Raw genomic sequence first — 17,590 nt, 5'->3', positions numbered from 1 at the left:
ATCATCATTATCCATTAGTCTGTTGAAGGGCATCTTGGTTCTTTCCATAGTCTGGCGACCGTGGCCATTGCTGCTATAAACATTGGGGTACAGATGGCCCTTCTTTTCACGACATCTGTATCTTTGGGGTAAATACCCAGGAGTGCAATGGCAGGGTCATAGGGAAGCTCTATTTTTAATTTCTTGAGGAATCTCCACACTGTTCTCCAAAGAGGCTGCACCAACTTGCATTCCCACCAACAGTGTAATAGGGTTCCCCTTTCTCCACATCCATTTTATCATTTTAACTTTTTAATATTTCATTTAAAACTATTTCTAAATAGCTTACAGAAGTTACAGAAATAGGGCTACCTGGGTGGCTTAGTTGGTTAAGCACCTGCCTTCAGCTCGGGTCCTGATCCCTGGGTCCCGGGATTAAGCCCTGCGTCAGGCTCCCTGCTCAGTGCAAGTCTGCTTTTCCCTCGCCTTCTGTCCCTCCCCCCTTCACGCATGTTCTCTTAAGCTATCTCTCTCTCAGATAAATAGATAAAGCTTTAAAAAAGAGTTACAGAAATAACACAGAGATTCTTACATACTCTTAATTCTGCCTCCCCTAATTTTAATATCTCACACAATCATAGTGCAATTAGCAAAAGCAGGAGATTAACATGAACACAATACTATTAACCAATCTGCAGACATCTTGCAAATGTTGCTGATTGTCCCACTAACATCCATTTTCTGGGCCAGGATCCAATAGAGGATCTTACATTACACTTAGTTACCAAATCTCTTTAATCTATTTATTCTGGGGCATTGTTCAATCTCTTTCATACTTTGAAATAGTACTTGGTCAGTTATTTCGTGGACTGTCCCTCAACTCAGGTTTATTCTATGCTTACTCAGGATTAAATTCAGGTTGTGCATTTTGGGCTGGAATTCACAAGTTGATGTTATATCTCTGTGCATCACTTCAGAGGGTACATGATGTCCATACATCCCTTTACTGGTGACATTACCTGTGATCACTTGGTTAAAATGGTATCTGCTAGGTTTCTCCACCATAAAGTCACTATTTTCCCCATTATAGGGTTTTTTTTAAGATTTAATTTATTTATTAGAGAGAGAGAGCATGAGAAGGGGAGGATTAGAGGGAGAAGTAGACTTCTTGCCAAGCAGGGAGCCTGATCTGGGACTCGATTCTATGACCCAGGGATCATGACCTGAGCAGAAGGCAGATGCTTAAGTGACTGAGCCACCCAGGCAGCCTCCCTATTATAGTTAATAAATATCTAAGGAGGAGATAATCTGAGACTATGTAAATATCTTATTTCTTATCACATTTTAGCCCACTAATTTTATCATCCATTATTCTTTTTTTTTTTTTTTTAAATTACAGTTGTGGTTCCTGGGTGGCTCTGTTGGTTAAGCATCTCCTTATGCTCAGGTCATGATCCCAGGGTCCTAGGATCAAGTCCCACATAGGGCTCCCTGCTCCGTGGGGAGTCTGCTTCTCTCTCTCCCTCTCATCCTCCCCCAGCCAGTGCTCTCTCTCTTGCTCTCTCCCTGAAATAAATAAATAAACCCTTAAAAAGAAATAAAAGTAAAGTTACAGCTTTATTAAAGTGTAATTGACCTAGCATAAAATTCACCAATTTTAAGTGTACAATTCAAGAGTTTTAATTCATTTATACAGTTGTGCAGCAGTGATTACAATCTAATTTTCATACACTTCCATCATCCTCCAAAACTGTCTGTGGACAGTCTTCTCTCTACCCTGGGTCCCAGGCAAACATTGATCTACTTTCTATCTTTATTTATACAATACTGTAATTTTTCTCATTTGTTTCCTTTACTTTTCACCCTTGTTCATGTGCACAATAACAGACATAGACACTTCAGGAATGAGAAGACTTAAATCTAACACATTGTTTGCTATTTGACACAGGACACTGATAAGCCTGAAGTCAAGAGAAATGTTGAGTCATTCAGACTTTGACCTCAGACTAAAAATGGACTTCGGATAGTCTATAGATTAGCAGGATCTCAGTGATTCTCTTGCTTTAGATCTTCAGTTAATTTGTAGACGTTATCCCAATTAAATTCTCTCTCTGAATATGGGGAAGTCAAAGGCATAATCTTTGATATTTTATAAGCATTAAGCAATTCCGATTTTATCACATCAGCACGCCTTGGAAAAATGTTCTGGTCCAGAGGTTTTTGTTTCTTTGTTTTGTTTTGCTCTGGCTTGTTAGTTTTATAGGTCATTGCTCCTTGGTTTGCTGTTTAAAATTACTTTCATCCACAGCCAACTTCACTAACCCAATGCAATATAATTTCAGAGATATTAGGTCTCCCCCACATCCAGGAGAGGATGACAAAGCTTCATTGCTTTAACTGGTAGATTATGGGCCAACTCTCTCCCCCAGCTATGTTTTTTTCATAAAGCAATGGTTTAAAAATCAGGACATTTTTCATTTGTAAAAACTTACAGATATGTCTTCTCTCAAAAAGTCCTTAAATTTTGTGATACATGTTTTTACAACTGCAGCTAAATAGGGACAGCCCACTTGAGGAACAGAGCACGTCTTCTTTGGTTTATTGTGTCCATACCGATACCCCTTCCCATATATATTTTTTTAAGATTTTATTTATTTATTTGACAGATCACAAGCAGGCAGAGAGGCAGGCAGAGGGGGGTGGGTTAGCAGGCTCCCCGCTGAGCAGAGAGCCCGATGTTGGGCTCGAGCCCAGGGCCCTGAGATCATGACCTGAGCCAAAGGCAGAGGCTTTAACCCACTGAGCCACCCAGGCGCCCCTCCCCATCCCATTTTATCAAGACTGCTTCACCTGGTCAAGCTCCTTGCCCAGCCCCACTGGGCATTTGTGTTTGTGATCCTAAGTTGAAACCTGAGCAATAGTTGGTGTTTTTTTATTTTAATTGAATCATAAACAATAGATAAAGCTTACCAATCCTAAGTGTGCAGATGAATGATTTTTTTAATGTAACCACAGATTTGTACATAGGAAAATGTAACTCTCTCTCTCACTTCTCACCTACACGTACACCCGGTACCCACCACTCTTTCTGTCTCCCCACACTCCCCACGTGTGTGTTTGTCTTGGTGATATTAATATTTATTTGAACATTATTGGGACTGTGAAAATTATATTTACACTTGAGCCTACATTTGTTTCCTACTCAATTGTTATTTTCCCTGAAATTAATGTTTTTCTTGTTTTTGTGTTTCTAGTTTTGCTTATTTACTATTGTGTACTTATCACTAATTCACCTTAAACTCTTACACACTTGTCTGAAATGTCCTTTTCATACATTCAAATGGGTTAGGTGTTCCTTTAGTTTTACATCCTCAAAAAAAAAAAATTCTATTTTGGGGTCTATAACACCTTGATCGTGAACTTCCAGGCTTTAAAACCAAGATGATGGATTTCTGTTATTTAAACCATGCACTCTGTGTTATTTCGTATACCAGCCCTAGCAAACAAATGCATAGTGTTTGGAAATTGCACAATGACGTGTCTTGGAGTGGGTCTAATTTCATCTAGTATCTGGACACTCAGTAGCTCTTCCAATCTGCAAACTCATGTCCTTTCCTTGAATTTTCTGGAATCATTTTGTTGGTGATTTCCTTCCTTTGGTTTTGTCTGTCTCTCTTTATGGAGCTCCTCTTAAGCAGCTATTAAACTTCCTATTTTGGTCCTCTAATTGTCTTTTCTTTTTTTCAACTATTTTCCTTCTTTCTTTTTGATTTATTTTCTGGGAGATTTGCTCAACTCGATGATGTGCCCTTTCTCTGAATTTTTTATTCTGTTATCATATATCTTTTTAATTTCCCAAAGCCCCCCTTAATTCCTTGAATAATATTTTAAAATTACATAATATTCTAATTTGTGCGTATGATATCACCTCTGATCCTTCTGTACATATTAATAATAGTTTTCTGATCCCATTATAGTTTTGTTTTCTTCCAAGTTGCTTTCTTTGTTTGTTTGGTGTCTACCTTTTGATAAGAGAGATGGGAAAAAAAAAAAACCAAACCTCTCTAAAGGTCTGATATAAAAGGGAAGGCAGGGGCACCTGGGTGGATCAGTGGGTTAAAGCCTCTGCCTTCGGCTCAGGTCATGATCCTGGGGTCCGGGAATCGAGCCCCGCATCGGGCTCTCTGCTCAGCAGGGAGCCTGCTTCCTTTCCTCTCTCTCTGCCTCTCTGCCTCCCTGTGATTTCTATCTGCCAAAATAAATAAAATCTTTAAAAAAAAGGGGGGGGGAAGGCATTTTAGATTTCTTTCTGAGTTAGTAGGACTGTACATAAACTTGGTTTGAACCAAAAGCCTGGTCTAGGGTACTCCATGGTTACGTGGTAGGTCTACCTTACAGAGGAGAAGCCCACGGGAAAACACTTCTTGTTCTTGAGATATCAAGCAGTAATCTCTGTATTCCTTGATGTTAATACTTGTGATTCCTGCCTACAATCTTTTGAGCATTTTACAAAATGTAAAAATGTGTCTAACCCTGTAAAACCTTTCAATCTCATTCACTCTTGTACTACTTTCTTCCCTATGAAGAGCATGTTTCCAGAGCAGTTGTCCTAACTTGGTCTCACGTGAAACTTTGTTTCTTGTTAGAGATTCTAAAAGATTGGTTTACGTCAACACTTTCACCTTGGTGCTTTTCCTTAAATGTCTGATAATTTGTGGTTACCTAGGGAGTTTAGGAGGGAAGTACTAAAAAAGCCTCTGGGAAATTCTGGTCCCACGGGCGTGGGGGTGGGGGTGCGGGGAGGGTGCTGGGAGTCTCATGAACTGATGGCTTCAGTTTCTGGTACTCTGGCTGGGCCACTGAATTGGGACATTCTTTTTAAAAATTTCTTTATTTTATTTAAAGTCAACTAATTAACATATAGTGCATTATGAGTTTCAGAGGTAGAGTTCAGTGATTCATCGTTGCATACAACACCCAGTTCTCATCACTTTACGTGCCCTCCTTAACTCCCATCACCCCGTTACCCCATCGCCCCTCCCACCTCCCCTCAGCAACCCTCAGTTTGTTTCTTATGCTTAAGAGCCTCTCATGGTTTATATCCCTCTCTGATTTCATCTTATTTTATTTTCCCCTCTCTTCCCCTAGAAGAAATAATTGGGGCACTCATGATGTCAATATCTTTATGTCCTTCCTCTCCACTTGGTCAAACACCCCAGACATTCCAATCTCCAGGTCTGGAATCAGAATGGACGTAAAAGACCTTGGCTTTTATTTGGTTACAAATGTTTCCGTAAGTGTTCACGGAAACCACCTCCCTCTGTTCACTGCATTGAATCCATCCCCAAATGTGCCAAACGTTCTCCAGAATGTGATGCTCTCTATTTATCTTATTCAGCCTCTGCCAGGCTGGGAGAGGGCAGTAATCTGGCTCTATGTTAGCTAGGGTATCTAAAGAGATCTCATTGCTTCTTAAACAGACTTACGAAACAATACTCCTCTGTTTAGCCCCACTTGGTCCCCATTTCCAGAAGTACTGACATTCCCACAACTTTAGGGAGGTCGGCGATGCAATCAGGCCTTCCCTAGCCTTCTGGAGGCAAGTTTCGGGATCACCTTTCTCAGATCTAATAAATAAGATGGCTTCTAATTTTCTAAAGTTTGTTTTATTTTCCCTCCTAATCTCATCTGCACTGTGGGTTTCTGCCTTAAAATAATAATTCCTTTACTATCATTACACTAGGTTTCAGAAGAAAACCGAAGTAAATGCAAATATCCAATCGATCACCCTACCCAGAAGTCCATTTTGAATTTTCACAAGGGAACTAAAATCTAGCTCAGGAGTGTTTGAAAACAAACAGATCTGCTTTATAATTCTGCTGCTGGCCATCCCTTCCCTGGGCATGTCCGGTAAACAACTAGGTCCCCCGAACATAAATTATTACTCTGACTGGTGCTTTTATCTGAGTAACCACAAGTTCATTCACTTTTATGGTTCACTTGTCAATTGCAAAGGAAGCTAATTGCTAGTAGCTTTAACTCTAGCCAAAGGCATCTTGTAAAACTCTTTTTATCTTCCTGGGTTTGTTTTTTGTTTTTTAAAGATTTATTTATTTATTTATGAGAGAGTGAGAGAGAGAGAGAGAATATGAGAGAAAGAACATGAGAAGGGGGAGGGTCAGAGGGAGAAGCAGACTCCCCTCTAACCAGGGAGCCCTATGTGGGACTCCATTCTGGGACTCCAGGATCATGACCTGAGCCGAAGGCAATCACTTAACTAACTGAGCCACCCAGGCGTCCCTGGCTTTGGTCTTTGAATACTCATCCTCCCCCCCAACCCTCACTCCTGATTTTCTTCCAAAATAACAAAGCCTCCAATTTTTGAGCTTTCAGTAAGGACTAGGCACTTTTATATGCATTATCCCACTGAATCTTGCAGTCTTCCCTACACCCCTATAATGTCCACGTTGTTGTCCCCTTTTTATACAGTGGGGAAACTGAGGCTCTGAAAGTTAAAGTTAAAGGATCTGTTTAATCTCACACATCTGTCAGATGGTGAAGCTAAGGTTTGAATCGAAGTTGGCTCAACTCCTGACCCACGTTTACTCTACTAACCTGTCTTACAGATTATTTCTTTCTGAGCTTTTTGAGTCTTTATTTTTAGGTCCCCAGCTCATTTAATTATGTTCTCCTCTCCTTTTCCAATCCAGCTTTTATACTATATGCCCTATGTCTGGTGATGGCATCCAGTTGCTTTAGCCTTTGTGAATGTCTACACCACTCTCCTGCCTAACCTATATTTGGCCACCCACCTGAGGTATCACTTGCTTGGGGAAAGAGTCCATGGCCATCCTAGGATGCTTTCGGTGCCTTTTATGTGCTCCTATAACATACGCAGAATCCTACAGCACATATAGAAGCAGTGATTATCCTGTCTAGAAACTATCTCTTTACGTATTTATCTCTCAACTATGCTAAACTATAGGTTCCTGAGGACAACAACAATATTAACCAAATTCATGCGACTTGTCTCTAGCCTAATGCAATGCCTGGTGCAAAGCGGATGCTCCTCAAATACTTTGTTGAATGAATGATAAATGAATTTATTTATATATATGTATATATTATAACATATATGTATATATATATATATCTCAGTTTGAATGAAAAGATTTTCTTTTTTTAATCTCTTTTTAAAAAGATTTTATTTATTTGACAGACAGAGCTCATAAGTAGGCAGAGAAGCAGGCAGAGAGAGAGGAGGAAGCAGGCTCCCTGCTGAGCAGAGAGCCCAACACGGGGCTCCATCCCAGGACCCTGGGATCATGACCTGAGCTGAAGGCAGAGGCTTTAACCCACTGAGCCACCCACGCACCCCATGAAAAGATTTTCTAATTTGAAATGGTGTTCTATGGGTGCCTAGGTGGCTCAGTTAGTTAAGAATCTGCCTTCATTTCAGGTCGCCATCCCGGGGTCCTGGGTTCGAGCCCCAAATCAGGCTCCCTGTTGAGTGAGGAATATTCTTCTCCCCTCCCTGCCCACCACTTGCTTCTCTCTCTCCCTCTCTCTAATAATCTCAAAAAATCTTTAACATAATAAACTAAACTAAAATAAAATGATGTTCTAATGATACTCTAATGTTTGTTAAACAGAATTTCATGAAAACACAAGTCTTTAGTGCTTTTCACTTATTAATAAGAGTGTAGATCCTATTTTAATGTCAACATTTTTAAACTGAGGTGTTGCTGTTAATCTATAAAGTAAACTCTGATAAGTTTTCAAAACACATATTGAATTTCACTGTGGAAATTTTAAAATGTGAATGTTATTGAAATAAACTAAAAAGCTATCTTACTCTTGATAAAAATCTATCATTCCCTGAAGCCTTTCATTTTAATCGAAATAACGTCTACCACATAATTACAAAGTACAATGCAAGAAATATTCAGAGAAGTATTTCTGGTCTTCACTTGTGATTGTGAATAGGCTGTTGCAGTTTTTCTTGGGGCTATGTGATAAAACTTCTTATCATAATTCCTAAGGAAATAGGAACTCATATTACTTATCAGAATTTATGCAAAATGTTTCCCAGGAGATGTGTTGTTTTTTTTTCCGGCTCAAACATTCTATGATTCTAAATAAGCCAAACTAAAAGAGCAGATTGATGGGATAAAATAAAAAGAATAGGGAGAAATAATAGACTTCTTCCTGAAGGAGCCTAACATTGAACATAGTTTTTTTTTTAATCATGGGAGGTTTTTTTTTTTTTTTAATTTTTAATTTTTAGGTTTTTTTTTTTTTTTTTTAATTGCTCTTCCTGAAACCCACGGCAGGTCATTAAAGTGACTTGAGAGTCCTTCTGTGAATTCAAGTTGGAATCAGAGAAGGTCAGGGGAGCCCAAGCCAAGGGTCCGCTACCCTTCACAAAGAGAGTTACTAATCAGATAGTAACTGTTTTGGTGTATTCGTACCTTGGGCACACAGAAATGAGGTGAATCATCTCCTGCTAAGTGTGGAAATATGGATGACTCAGGGGGAAAGGGGCCCCTGGGTGCCTCAGAAGGTTAAGCCTCTGCCTTCCGCTCAGGTCATGATCTCAGGGTCCTGGGATCGAGCTCCACGTCGGGCTCCCTGCTCAGCGGGGAGCCTGCTTCCTCCTCTCTCTCTGCCTGCTTCTCCGCCTACTTGTGATCTCTGTCAAATAAATAAATAAAATCTTTAAAAAATATCAGGGGGAAAATGGACCTATAGTGTTAATAGTCATGATATTAATTACCCTGGGGAACCCAATGGAGAAAGGGTATCGTGGGGACTTCTGGAAGTTGGTGATGTTCTCTGTCTTGGTCTCAGTGCCCATGACATGGGTGTGTTTACTTTGTTAAGTTCATCTAGCTGTACGCTTACTCATCTGATGAGACTGTATACTCATCTCCATGTGTATTTTACATGGCAAAATAATTTCTACTAAAGTAAAGCCTTAACTATATCATTTTCTAGTAATCTATTTCTGTCTCCAAGAACTTCAAACCTAGGGAAAAAATTGCCCTGAAGTATGGCCCCCCTAAATGTGGCTTAATGGTATGGTAGGGCACCTAACACTACAATGATGTAAAATCAAAATGTAATTTTCACTAGGATAATCAAATACAACAAATACAGATATTTCAAAACTAGGTTACACAGGCAGCATTTACCAAGGGAACTGAGAACTATTTCCATGACTCTTCAATCTCACAGGACTTTTGAAGAGATTTTTTTTTTTTTGGAGAAGATATTTCCAAGGAGAGCTTCCATTTTGGGGAAAGGGGGTGGTAAATGAGGAAGGGCTACCCCTTCCTTCCATGGCTTGCAGAACACCGTTCCGAGAATTGGAAATGACAATTCTCCTGAGCTGGGAGATGCAAAGAGGTAGCCCGACTCCGGACCACGGATGTTCAAGCAGCCTGGGGCACCAAGGTAGAGGCTGTGTTAGGATCAAGCAGGACTTTTCATGAGCCTTTTCAGTGGGTCAGGACCACAGGGGTGAGATTCAACTAAGGGTCATTTGGGGTCTTGTCAAGTAGGATCCCTTAGAAAGCAGAGGACCGTAGCTGTAGGAAACCGGAAGTAGCTGTAAAAGAACCAGTGAACACTATGAGCACAGGTGCATGAGATAAGTGAAATAACCTACCAGAGAGAAATCTCCAGGAAAGCAGTCTTCCAAAAGACCTAAGAAAGTAAGGACTCAGCTTTGCATATCTATCAGGCACAGAAAATTCAAAGCTAGCTCATAGCGGTATCAGTTCTAGAGTTCTTTCTTCCCAAAAACTTATTGGCATAGTTGACATACAATGTTATATTCATTTCAGGTGCACAGCATATGGATCTGGCAATTCTGTACATTACTCAATGCTCAGGGCCATCAGTGTAGTCACCGTCTGTCACCATGCAACATTATTACCCTATTACTGTGTTCCCTATGCTGTACTTTTCATCTCTGTGACTCAGTCTTTTTTAATTTGAAGTTTGTATCTCTTAATCCCCTTTATCTGTTCTGGCCATCCCCTGTCCATCTTCCCTCTGGCTGCCATTGTTTAAGAGTCTATGTCTAAGAGTCCGTTGGATTCTTTGTTCATTTGTTTTATTCTTTTTTTACATTCCACATATAAGTGAAATCAGGATATTTTTCTTTCTCTGTCTGACTTAATTCACTTAGCATTGTACATTCTAGGTCTATCCATGCTGTCACAAATGACAAGATCTCATTCTTTTTATGGTTGAGTAATATTCCATTGTACGTGCGTCACGCATACAGAGAGCTTATATCCTATCTTCTTGATCTCTGGATGGACACTTGGTTTGCTTCTATATTTTTGTAAATAGTATTGGTAAATAATACTGCAGTAAACAAAAGAATATGCGTATCTTTTCCAGTTAGTGTTTTTGTTTTCTTTGGGTAAATACTCAGTAGTGGAATTACTGGAGCTTTCTTATATCTCACCATTCATTCAACCTCAAGAGGTCAGAAACTGGCTAGCCAGTCGGAGTGAAAGAAGAAAAGAGGTGTGGCGCAAAGTGAAGAGAGGAGCCAGCCATGCATCCTTCCCCTTCTTTGCAGCGGCAGCCAGCTGGAGGGAAATCTGTCATTAAAGATAAGGTGGAGTTTTTTTTCTGATCTCAGACCTCAAGCTATACTTGCAGCTAAATTGTACCCTAGAGTAAGGGAAAAGTCATGAGACCCGCCCACATTCCCATATGGGATTGTCAAGGATTATCCCCACTGAATGCAGTGTGTACCCATAAGAAAAGATGTGTTTTGGTTCCATCAATAAGTCATACATTCACCTTATGTGTTACATGGGTTTTACTTAAGTGTTTTTTAAGCGGCTGATTGGTGGGGGCACCTGGGTGGCTCAGATGATAAGCATCTGCCTTCTGCTTGGGTCTTGATCCCAGGACCCTGGGATTGAGCCCCGTGTCGTTGGGCTCCTTATTTGGCTGGGAACCTGATTCTCCCTCTCCTTCTCCCTCTGCCTGATGCTCCCCCTGTTTGTGCTTTCTTTCCCTCTCTTTTTGTCAAATGAATAAATAAAATCTTTAAAAAAGAAAAAGAAGCTGAACCATGAGTTAGTTCTAGAAAGAGAATCATTTCAGGATCCTAAATTCTAAATACACCTGCCCGTATAGATTATCTACTTTATCGGTCATTGCTTCCAGTGGTCCCTCTCAATTCTTCATCTAAGCTAAACCTCCGGCAGATAAACGTTTTTAACCTTACGCTTTTAGGAATAGTTTCATTTTATTTGGCAGCTCTCAAACAATGGTTCTCTAACAATGATATGTAACAGAATCACTTGGAGAAATTGACCGATGTAGAGGGGTCTCTGCTTTCTCCATCCTACTTCAATGAGTCTGGGACTCTGTTTACTATTAGCTCTCTAGGTAATTCCCACACTTGCAAAGTATGAGAACTTCTGTCTTAAAGATACAGCTTGCTCCTGAATGGGACATAGGTTTGTAGACATGACAGTCATGTCACCTGGATCTAACATCCACTTTCTAAGTCTTAGTACCATGTAATTATGCTGTTTTAAGAATTGCAGTGATCACGCAATCAAATTGTGCCGTGATACTGCCTGCGACTTTGTGCGAGCAGTAGTGTGTAGGGCTCAAGAAGCCTGAGTCAAGCAAATCTGTCCAAAGAACCACCACACAGCTTGCTTTCCCCTCTTCTGAAGATGTCCCAGGGCTTGTCATGGTACCTAAATGGTTATGGCAATATGGGATTTGGGAGGGGGGCACAGTTTAGAGTGAAATGACTGGGAATATATTGGAGAATACTGAAATGGGAGAAATTTCATATAAAAATTTCATATAAACTTTGGTCCTACGCTGACACTCAGCACGGGCCACCAAAATTTCTAAAGATTCTTTAAACCTGTCTGGGTAGTCCTTCCCCAAATGGCTCAAGACATTTAGGAAGATCATAGTTATTCAAAGAGAAATACTCCACATTGTTAATGTATTAGTTAAAGGGCAAATACAATTAATAAGAAAAATGCTAAGATTTTAATGGACAAGTGGGACAAAACATAAATGGACACATCCCCACAAAACACAACCATGTCCTAAGATAATGTGGAAAAATAGTCAGCTCATCTAACCAATATGCGCCTAATTAAAACACTTCCAAATGTATTTTTAGGCTAGTCAACTTGCAAAACTGCAGATAAATGCTAGCATAAATGAGGGTAAAATGAAAGTCTTTTATTTTAAACATGGATTAGAAATTGGCATGAGCTAGCAAAAGTCAATTTTATTTTTTATCTTTTGAAAATTTTTCAAATGTATAGAGCAGGAACTTTTACATAATCTTCAGCTAGGTTGGCCAACTGCTTTATTTGTGTTATTTATTATCTTATTTTAATGTTATCAATATCAGGGGCACCTGGGTGGCTCAGTGGGTTAAACCTCTGCCTTTGGCTGAGGTCATGATCTCAGGGTCCTGGGATTGAGCCCTGCATCCGGCTCTCTGCTCAGTCAGGAGCCTGCTTCCTCCTCTTTCTCTGCCTGCCTCTCTGCCTACCTGTGATCTCTGTCTGTCAAATAAGTAAATAAAATCTTAAAAAAAATACTCTTAATGTTATCAATATCATCGTTATCGTCATCATCAAGGGTGAGCATCTGAACATACATTGCAGACATTATACCTTTCTGCTGTTTTATCCTAAAAACTCGAGTATGTATCCCCTATGAATAAGGATAGTCTCTTATGCAACCACAGTATAAGTATCAAATTTAGAAAATATAACTTTGATATAATATTTTGTTATCAAATACATAGTCAATATGCAGATTTTGCCAATTGCCCCAGTGATATTCTTTTTTTTCCTGATTTTTAAAAAATTTTATTTTGTTTTTTCAGTGTTCCAAGATTCACTGTTTATGCACCACACCCAGTGTTCCATGCAATACGTGCCCTCCTTAATACCCACCACCAGGTTCACCCATCCCCTCATCCCCTTCCCCTCCAAAACCTTCAGTTTGTTTCTCAGAGTCCACAGTCTCTCACGGTTCATCTCCCCCTCCCCAGTGATATTCTTTAGGGTAATTATTTTTCTTGATCTGAGGTCCAGTCTAGCATCATCCCTCATTGCCTTTACTTGCTCTGTCTCTGCACTCTCTTTCTCTCTCTTTTTTGTTTTAAGATTTATTTATTTATTGGAGGGGGTGGGGCCAGAGGGAGAGGGAGAGAATCTCAAGCAGACTCCCCACCAAGCGTGGGGCCCAATGTGCGGCTGGACATGGGGTTTGATCTCGCCACCCTGAGATCATGACCTGAGCCGAAATCAAGAGCCCGATGCTTAACCGACTGTGCCACCCAGGTGCCCCTCTGTAGTCTCTTTGCATCTGAACCTGTTCCTCAGACTTTCCTTGTCTTTCATGACGCTGACATTTTTTAGAGACTGCCCTGTTAGTAGAATGTCCTTAATTTAAGTTCTTCTACTGTCTCCTCATGATTAGATTTATGCATTTTTTGGCAGGAGTCTATAATTTTTGACCCAATAAATTCCAGTTCTCGGAATCTGCAAGGAGAAAATAATAGTAAACATGTAAAAGTTTATATGGCTTTCAAGAAGCACAAATGTTGAATAATAATAAAATCACAGCTCACATGCCCTGAGACGATAGCGACTATCCAGGAGTATGCTCTGTCCTTCATGGGCATCATCTTACTCAACTTCTCAACAGTGTGAATATGGTGGGTTGTCTTCGCTGTCTACACCAGCTACCCTCCCCTTTGTCCCTCTTCTCCTTCCGTAGCTCAGGAGAATGAGTCGGAGCTCTTCTAAGCCAACCACGATCACCCACTCGTCTCCAGGTATGATTTTTTTCTTTAGGGAGAAGAAAACAGACTGATGGGGAAGTGGATCAGTGGGGGTGGCCTAAGGGAAGTCAGTGAGAGAGCTGAGGTCAGGAATGAGGCAATGACTGTACCCCAGTGAGGCACCCCAGTGAGGCACTCCAGTAAGAGGCGGAAGGAACCAGACCAGAGCACCACGCCTGACTTCTCTCCCTATCCGATGTGACTCTTGGAAACCTGCCTAAATCCTTCTGTAGAGAACTGTGTAGGTCTTCATTCGTGTCCAGTGCGTGTGCGCAGGGTGCGAAAGATGGGGGTGACAGCGCCGGATCTAGGAGGCCTCATCCTCACCACGCTGGGTCTGTCCTCTACTGGATGATCCCCACCACGCACCTCCAGGTAGCAAGAGGCATCAACCCCCAGGAGACGATGACCTAGATACAGAAACAGCAACCACCACCTGGTAGAAGAAAGTCTCAACTCTTCGACAGGATGGTCCTATTCAGGCCCCGCCCACCTCCTTTCTCACCGCTTGCCTCTGTGCCGGGCAGCTCCTCTTGTACTTTTCATTCCTCGTATGGACCATGGCGGGTCTGGGTCCCTCCGCTTTGGCACGCTGTGCTCCTTGTGCCTGCGACGTCTGAACGCCCTTCTCTGCCCGGCGAATGCTTCCTTGTTGTTTAAGACCCAGTCCCCGTGTCACTGCGTGAGTTAAGTCACTCTTCCTCAGCGTCCGACCCTCTGCCAACACCCTTTCCACTAGAATAAATCACTTCCCCTCTGTGTTTCCGCATTCACCAGAGTTTTGGGAAACAAAACTTCCCTGCCTTGTCACAGGAACCCAAGCTGCTTCTTTCCTTTGTAACGCTTTTGCGTTCCTAGACCCTGAGTTCTGCGAAGTCCGGGAGCAAGTATTGTTCATTGTTTTACCCGTAGTATCCCTTAGCACAGAGCCTGACACATGCATGGTCACCACTCAGTAATGTCTGGGGAATGAAGAAAAAGCATACAGATGATAATAAAATAGTGAGTTAATGAATTAGTGAATTAATCCAAGGTCTTTCTAGTTATAAAATGCTATGGGACGAATATTACTATTGAAATAACGTTGCACATTGGAATATGGGCTAAATCCTAAATTAAAAAATAATATAAAAAGTGTACATATAAAATATATACATTATGCTCATACATGTGTGTTTATCACCATGATCATTAAGGGAAAGTTTCTTATTCTATATTCTTTTCATACTTACAGATTTCTTGTGACAGTACAAGGAATAAAGTGGAGAAAAATAGAAATTCCAATTCTCATGTTTGAGTTATGGCTGGATTTAAATGCCAGCACGCGAATCTCTCTGTATCTGTTGTCAATGACAAAACAGTAATACAAATATATACTTTCTTGTAATAATCTACCTGCTGGTTTCATTTCTCCACCCAAGAGAGAAATACAGAGATTTCAGACAAAGGCACAGCTGAAAAACTCAAGAGAATAAGAAAAGAGTCTTACTTTCTTCCGAAAGACACAGGAAACTCGATCACTCCCATCCAAGTTCACTTTAACAAATACTGAGTGTGTGGTCTGTGCTCAATACTGAGTCAAGTGTGCATTTATTTATTCAATGAGTACTTGTCAAACACTTACTATGCGTCAAGCATTGTTCTCGGCAATGGAGGTAGAGCAGTGGGTAAAACAAAATTCTCTGCACTTATGGAATCATATTCTAGAAGCATGAGGGATAATAAACATAAATTAATAAGTCTTAGAGTATGTCAGATAGTGAGAAAGTCCTATAGAGAAAAACAAAATTGGAGATGGAGTTAGAAGTATCAGAGCTGAGAAAGGGGCATTCCAGTGTTAAACAGATGCTCTCAGAAGGTGACAGATGAACACAATCTTAAAAGGCTCAGGGAATAAAGAAGGAGTTGTGCAAATGATCACACTTTGCTCTGCAGTCCTGTGGACCTTAAATTCCACTAGGGTGTGTTCTTTGGCGATGACCTACCCTTTCTAGCTAGTTCAAGGTGCTGTCGCATTGAAAGACAGGCTCCTTCAGGTAGAGGCGGAGGTATAAACTCCATTCAAACTTTGAAGGATCAGGAGAGACTGGCTAGGACTTCAGCCATGAGGAAGACAGGAAAAATGACACCAGCAAGGAAGGCCCCAGGCCAGATCTTCTTTGCTTCTACAGAGAGGTGAGGGTCAGAATTAGTTACATAGGGTGGGCCTATACACAAACCAGTTGCAGAGAACCCACTTGGTTGTAGCGCTATGGGAAGTCACTAAAGTTAACTAAGCAGGGAAAGAAGATGATGAAACAAGTGTCTTAGTAAAATTCATACAACGGTAGAGTTTGCTTCAATCAGAATAAAAAGAAGCAACAGGCAGGGAGGCGATTAAAAATTTTTCTTTGTGCTGTTACCGGACATTGATTGCTGAGGCCAAAGGGGAAGGAGGAATGACAGGAACAGTAAGTAGGAATGAGGTTTCTGAAGTATAAATAACAGGGCTTGGTGGATGATGAGACCCAAAGGGTAAAGAAGAGGAAGGAGTTCGAGCTGACGCGTTCAGAGTTCAGAGGGAGGCAAGCAGATGGCGTCAGCCCAGCGGGGGGTGACTGGCTCTGGGTCACACGGTTTGTGAAAAGCTGAAGCCAGAATGCAGGTTTCCTGCTTTTCCCACCCTAGATGACTCCAAACTTCTCGAACTGGCAAATGGAGAAAGAGGGCCATCAGCAGAAATGAGTGATCACAAAGAAATAGCCAGGTTACAAATAAACGGGTAGAGGAGATGGAGAGGGTTAGTTTTAGGATAGTTAAGTGGACGTATTTGGGAGAAAGGCATCAATTTAGGATTGGAAATGACTCAGTCCCTTACTAGTTTGTGATCTTGGGCAAATCACTTAACCTCTCTGAGCTTCAGTTCTCCTGGTTGCAAAGTAGGCATAATGTTCTCACTTAATGCTTGTAATTAACTAATTAATTAATTAGTATTTATAAGGGCTCACAACAGGCTCTCGTACAAGGTAAATCTTATTTGTTTGTTAAATAAAATATGCAAGATGCCCAAGAAAGAGGTTGGCTTTCTGGAGAGGTAAGAAGAAGACATAGGGAAAGCGAGAGGAGAATTTACCGTGATGGACATTACATCTGGTATAGTTAAGGGAGGTAGATGCCTGGCTGGCTCAGTTGGTTAAGCATTCAGCTTTGGATTTCAGCTTAGGTCATGATCTCAGGGTGGTGAGATGGAGCCTGAATCAGCTCTGTGCTGGGTGTGAGTCTTCTTAAGATTCTTTCTCTTCTTCACCCTCTGTGCCTTCCCACCCAGAGCTCGCTCTCTTTCTCTCTTAAAAAAAAAAAAAAAAAATGTCAAGGGAGGAATTTTATGAAGATGAAAACAAAAGCGATGACATAGAGATGCAGAGGAAGAGGAAGGCCATGAGAGGTCCTACTTGTGGAAAGAAGGCGGCTTTCTGGAGTGCATTTTGGACAGGGGGATGCCAAGAGAGACACCCAACGACAGGGAACTAAAGAAATAGTGAGAAGCCAGGGCTTTAGCTAGTGATCTGTGATCTGTGAATGTATCCCAGAGCAGATACATTGTTAAAATAGGCATCTGACTAAATAAGTGGAAAACATACTCACAGTGAATTGTTAAAAGGCTATTGAGGAAATTTGGAGTCATTTCTAACCATCCGAGAATGGACAGCATGGAGTGTAATGCTGGCCTGATCTATCTTTCTTTCTTTTTCTTTCTTTCTTCTT

At 41.0% G+C, this 17,590-nt stretch overlaps 2 long non-coding RNA genes across 4 annotated transcripts; both read right to left on the bottom strand.

Moving 5' to 3' along the window:
* Positions 1 to 9,388: 9,388 nt before the first annotated feature.
* LOC123387523 lies at positions 9,389 to 12,484 on the bottom strand. The gene is made up of 2 exons (XR_006601966.1): positions 10,460 to 12,484; positions 9,389 to 9,589 (listed from the first exon to the last, which is right to left on the bottom strand). It is a non-coding gene; the product is annotated as an uncharacterized LOC123387523 (long non-coding RNA).
* A 1,074-nt stretch (positions 12,485 to 13,558) lies between these two features.
* Positions 13,559 to 17,170, bottom strand: LOC123387522. Of its 3 annotated transcripts, none has more exons than XR_006601963.1 (2): positions 16,959 to 17,170; positions 13,559 to 16,011 (listed from the first exon to the last, which is right to left on the bottom strand). It is a non-coding gene; the product is annotated as an uncharacterized LOC123387522 (long non-coding RNA). The 3 variants fall into 3 exon arrangements; XR_006601964.1 differs by having other exon boundaries at positions 13,559 to 15,549; XR_006601965.1 differs by having other exon boundaries at positions 13,559 to 14,808.
* Between the last annotated feature and the right edge of the window lie 420 nt (positions 17,171 to 17,590).

Source organism: Mustela putorius, unplaced genomic scaffold, assembly GCF_011764305.1.
Source record: "Mustela putorius furo isolate JIRA1106 unplaced genomic scaffold, ASM1176430v1.1 tig00003854_pilon_pilon_pilon, whole genome shotgun sequence".
Taxonomy (NCBI): domain Eukaryota; kingdom Metazoa; phylum Chordata; class Mammalia; order Carnivora; family Mustelidae; genus Mustela; species Mustela putorius.
This window is presented reverse-complemented; position numbering and strand designations above follow the sequence as displayed.